This window comes from Rattus rattus, chromosome 14 (assembly GCF_011064425.1).
Source record: "Rattus rattus isolate New Zealand chromosome 14, Rrattus_CSIRO_v1, whole genome shotgun sequence".
In the NCBI taxonomy this organism is placed as follows: Eukaryota; Metazoa; Chordata; class Mammalia; order Rodentia; family Muridae; genus Rattus; species Rattus rattus.
Window position 1 is genome coordinate 42,456,865 of NC_046167.1, and position 6,000 is coordinate 42,462,864.

Consider the following 6,000-nt stretch of genomic DNA (forward strand, 5'->3'; position numbering starts at 1 on the left):
GGACCCCCGTTGAAGGAATCAGAGAAAGAACTGGAAGAGCTTGCAGGGGCTCGAGACCCCTTATGAACAACAATGCCAAGCAACCAGAGCTTCCAGGGACTAAGCCACTACCTAAAGACTATACATGGACTGACCCTGGACTCTGACCTCATAGGTAGCAATGAATATCCTAGTAAGATCACCAGTGGAAGGGGAAGTCCTTGGTCCTGCTAAGACTGAACCCCCAGTGAACGTGATTGTTGGGGAGAGGGCGGCAATGGGGGGAGGATGGGGAGGGGAACACCCATAAAGAAGGGGAGGGGGGGATTAGGGGGGATGTTGGCCCAGAAACCGGGAAAGGGAATAACATTTGAAATGTAAATAAGAAATACTCTAGTTTAAAAAAAAAAAAAAAAAAAAATGAGAGGATCACTCATTCTGAATATGGGTCTTTGTTTTTGAGGCAAGAGGAGGCAAATAACACAAAGATCTACATAACAGCATTTTGTTGATTGTATGTTCCAGAAAAGCTTAATCTCATTGTCAGAATAAGTCAATGTTACACTGGACATAAGCATTGACTAGGAAGGGATATAAAGTTGACAGAATGTATGTGTACAGGGGAGCTGTTTACAGGAAAGCTATTTACCCTGAGTTCCCTGCATTTAATTACACCCTAATATCTTTTCTTACAGCCAATTTTCAACATTAACTAGTGGTTTTTCTGAGATACAATGTAGACAGGAATTTTTAAAAATTATCCAGATATTGTTTCTATCCATCCCAAAAGTATGACACCTTACACTAATGATGTAAACATTATGATTAAAATAGAGCTGTATTCATTAAAAAAAAAGAGAGAGAGAGTTAACATTCATCTAAATTTTTATGTGAACAGACAAGGAGAGACAAAATACTAAAATCTCTACTTTTCAAGCTATTTTGTAAGTACACGGTGTTCCACTGTATAGATAGAATGAGAAAGAAAAATTGTTTACTGAAGAAGGAAAAGGAAAAAGTTTCAGTAGACTGTAAAGTAATTAGGTTTTTAAAAAAGTGACAGCTGTCAGGAGTGGGATTCGAACCCACGCCTCCAGGGGAGACTGCGACCTGAACGCAGCGCCTTAGACCGCTCGGCCATCCTGACCCACGAGGAAGTATGCCTACCTGCTCTTACTTCTACTTTAAAATTATACTCTCCGCACTCTTGCTTTTACTCAAGATTTAAGAACTTTTCACTCACAAGTTAACAGTCTCTGCATCTAAGTGAACTGCCTTCGGCGGTGACTAACAATAAAACTCGGAATCCTTCGCCTTCTAAGCGGCGAGGAACGCGGTCCGGGCTGCAGCCGTGTCTGCTCCGGGTCCTCAGCGGAAGCTCCCCAGTGCTCACCCGCTGGTCACTCCGCTCATCCAGGACCCTCGGGAAGGTGACATCCCCTCAAGCACACCAGTGGGTGCACTGGCCAAAAGCAAAAGCTTCTTCTTTGGGACAAAAACAAAACTGAAAACCAGAAACTGTTTTTCTTCTAAACTCGCCCAACGCACATTATAGCAATCCTCGACAACAACGGATTTTTCAAATGCAAATCAAGTGTAACCCGAAGTCAGAATTTTTAAATGTGTTGTTGTTGATGTTGAGTCTCAGCCTTCAGGCGGGACAGTGTCCCTGGAATCTCACTGGAAGTCAAAGGAACTGGAGCTTTGTTTTCAGTCTGCTTTAGATCCAGTCAGCGAAAGAACCGCAGACAAATCGCTCTGGCTTTGTGGACTTTAGAAACTGTTCTGCCCAACTCTACCATCATCCTTGGTTTTAGTTTTTGAGACCTAAGCATTTCATTTTGCTGCCCAAGCCGGCCTCAGCTTCGGAGCACTGGGCTCACAGGCTTGTATCACTGAGTCTAATCTAGAAACTACTTTTCCTTCTTTCTTTCTTTCTTTCTTTCTTTCTTTCTTTCTTTCTTTCTTTCTTTCTTTGTTTCTTTCTTTCTTCCTTCCTTTCTTCCTTCTTTTCTTTCTTTCTTTCTTTCTTTCTTCCTTCCTTTCTTTCTTTCTTCCTTCTTTTCTTTCTTTCTTTCTTTCTTTCTTTCTTTCTTCTCCTTCTCCTTCTCCTTCTCCTTCTTCTCCTCCTTCTTTTTCCTCCTCCTCCTCCTTCTTTTTCCTTTCTTTCTTTTCCTTATTTCTAGACAGTTTCTAGCGTTTAAATTTCATTGATTAAACACTGCTTAACCCCCTGAGACTGTGACTAAACTTTCCAAGCTCTAGATATCTAGATAGATGCTAAATCTTAAGTTTTGCTGTTTAAAACAAGATTATAGTTAATAACAGTGTATCACATACTTGACAATTGCTGGAAATTTTTAAAGGTTCTCACCACAAAACAAAAGTATGTGAGGTAACAGGTGTAGTTTGTAACTTCATTTAGCTTTTCCACAATATACATCCAAATATTTTGCACACCATAAATATTATCCTGACTTTCAATTTTAAGTGAGTTTAGGGGATAATGCCCTACACTGTGTGTTTAACAGGCCCTCCACACGATTGTGAGGCACTGTGTCCTCGAGTACTATTTGAGTTAAACAAAATATTACTATAATAATATTTTATAATTTTTAGAGAAACACCTCCCCCCCAATATTAGCAAAAAGTAAGAAAAACTCATAGGAAATGCTTTTGATAACCCTCTAGGAGAGAGATTCTTCCCTGATCAATTAAATCAGGGAAGTCTAGGAGTGTTACCTAATACAGAATTTTAAAATTCATCATCATCATCATCATCATCATCATCATCATCATCATCATCATCATCTCTTTATGTCACCCCGGCAGTCCTGGAACTTGTTTGAGTTTTTAAGGGGCCCTCATTACCCGCAGAAACTCCATGTGCATCCGGATTTGAGAGCATGGCTTTAGGGTTAAGTTTTATTGAGAGCCTGAATCTTCTTTTAAGGATAAGGGAAGTAGCAAAAACATTCGTAACAATGTTCAAGTCTGTATGGAACAGGACTCTGGTCCTGCTTTTAGTTTTGTTTTGAAACAAGGTTTCCGACAGTGCAGGCTGGATTTAAACTACAGCAGTAGCTGAGAAGGATGGTGGACTCTTGATCCTCCTGCTTTCCTCTCCCAAATACTGGAATTACAGGTGTGTGCCCTCACGCCCATCTCCAGTTCTTTTTAAAGGCTGCCGTTATTGTAAAAATAAAGTGCCTTTGTTGGAGAATAAACCTCCTCATCACTAAGGGTGTGACCTACAGAGGTTAAAACTAGAACACAGGCAAGCAGTTCATGGTGTTCCCTAAGACTCTAATGCCTGTTCAGTGCTCCCATTTTTCCTTGAAGACAATGGAGAAGGGAAGCAGAGACAGAGCTGGTTGAAATCTGAAAGAATCCCCTCCCCTTTTACGCTAGGGCTTTAAAACTTACTTTGTAGCTCAGGTGGGCATTGAACTTGTGGTCCTCCTAGCTCCAACTCCAGAGTGCTGAGATTATGAGCATGCCTCACTGTGCCCAGTTCTGTGATCCCTTTTCTTTCTAATCTCAGAGTTACTGGCCCATATATTTTCTGTGAAGGTTTACAGATACATATTGGGATACACATCACACATTAAACGCAGTGATGCGATTGCCTACCTTTCCTAGGCATTTAACCTATTTAGCATGCGTATGTGTATATGTGTATGGGTGAGCATGTTCTATGATGAGCATGTGGATAGCAGAGGACAATTCATTCCATCATGTGGGTCTCTGGGATTGAACTCATCGTGCTTGGCAAGTGTCTCTATTTGGGAAGTTATCTCACCAACCCTCCAAAGCATTTTTGAAAGGATGTTTTGATTATATTTCCTGTGGATTTCTACAAATAAAGTCTTTGAATAAAATGAACATACGTATTTATTTACTGAGATAGGATGTTAGTATATAGCCTAAGTCGACCTAGAACTGACATATAGTCCAAGCCAGCTTCAAATATGTGACAATTCTCCTGCCTCTGTCTTCTCAATTCTGGGGAATACAGGCATGTGTCACCATTCTCAATTAAATTAATCCTCTTAAATCAAAGATAAATTGTACTCTTCTCCTAGGAGTTTAATATAAGACAAGCTGTATTAGGGTGGCTAGTGTTTGAGATAAAAAAGAGAAGGAAGACACTGGGTGCTGGGGACCTATGAGGTGATGGGGGAAAGGCCTGCTGCGGTTTGAATGTGTCCTCCAATTTTCATGTGTTTTGGAGACTTCATTGTCAAAAGTCACGTGTGAGGCAGAAGCAGTGTTAGGGATGGAACTCAGGACTGGTGCAAGGCAGGCAAGAACTCTACTGTGCAGCTGTCCCTCTTGGCACCTCTGGCAACATGGTGGGATTTACTCACCAACACTGTTACCTTAGTAGGGATAGAAATGAAGCTGCCTTTGAAACAAGGCTGAGGGCAGGGAACCATCAGCATGGTGGCCATTTTGAAGGCAGTTTGATCATCATGAGTAGCTCCCATCTCTGCCTGTTCTGGTAAATCTCCCAGGCCTAGCTAGCTAGGCCCGGGACCATATAGAACAACACTGTTGTAACAGCACATTCCCAGACATCATTCATTCCTGTTTCAGTTTAATCCAGTCCCTCTTATTGGGATAAAGAAAGAAAAGTTCAGGGGCTGCCTCAGCAAACAGACACACATTTCTTTCTCTTTCTTTATTCAGTAACATTCTAGAAGCCAGGAAAATACAATAGAAGTGGAAGAGCTTGGATACACACACAGGCCATTGACAAAACAAGTCCCATACAAACAGGAGGACATTGGAACACACACAAATAGGGACAAACTGTCCAGCTGTGTCGAGCATCATGGTACAACTTTGGGGACTCTAAGGCAAAACAGAATGCAGGGTACCTGGGTAGGCTGCATTGAGCAATGGCACAGTGTGGAACAGGATAGCAGTGGAAGGGAATGAAGGTGTCTGTGAGGTGTTAAACATTGCAGTGAGGGCTGAGGGAGCATGCAGCTCCTGATAAAACAGCAATGCTACCTAAGCATGCCGAATCAAAGCTAGTAGACTTGCTAGGTGTGGTGGATATGGCTGTTGCCAGCACTTGGAAGGTAGCGGCAGGAGGATCAGGAATTCAAAGCCAGTTTAAGCTATATAGTAAACCTCCATCTTCAAACACACACATACACACCACACCACACACATACCACACCACACACACACACACACACACATACCATACACACCACACACCACACACACCACACACCACACACCACACACCACACACCACACACCACACACCACACACCACACACCACACACCACACACACACACACACAACACACACACACACACACACACACAACACACACAACACACCACACACACACACACCACACACACCACACACACACACCATACACACCACACACCACACACCACACACACACACACATGCACCATACACACCACGCACACACACACACACCACCACACACACACACACACACACACACACACACACACACACACACACACACACACACACACACCCCTTTCTAGTTGAGTCAATAATGTGAGGTTGGATTGACCTTCAGGGAAGTCAAGAAAGAGGAGGACATATAAAGAAGAACAGGACCTGGGGTTGGGGATTCAGTGGTAGAGCGCTTGCCTAGGAAGTGCAAGACCCTGGTTCGGGTCCCCAGCTTCAAAAAAAAAGAACCAAAAAAAAAAAAAAAAAAAAGAAGAAGAGCAGGACCTAACACCTGTAACCTGGACGGTTTGTTTAAAATTTTCTCCTCTACTATAGCTCTGGTTCTCTGGCCCCATTCATCTCCCCTTCATCTCTGTCTCTTGCTAGCTTGCTTACAGTGCTCTCAAACAAGTAGAGGCCAGTCTCCTCCACCCTCTAGAACATGACATAGAAAACTTAAGATACAGTGTTCAGACACACCCTAAAAAGAGGACAAAAGACCATAAAAGCCAGAGGGGAGGGAGAATGGCTGAGCAACTCTCTCTTCTGGGCTCTTGTAATCACG

At 42.7% G+C, this 6,000-nt stretch overlaps 1 non-coding gene across 1 annotated transcript; it reads right to left on the reverse strand.

Moving 5' to 3' along the window:
• Nucleotides 1-1,043: 1,043 nt before the first annotated feature.
• Trnal-cag lies at nt 1,044-1,126 on the reverse strand. The gene has a single exon. It is a non-coding gene; the product is annotated as a tRNA-Leu (tRNA).
• Between the last annotated feature and the right edge of the window lie 4,874 nt (nt 1,127-6,000).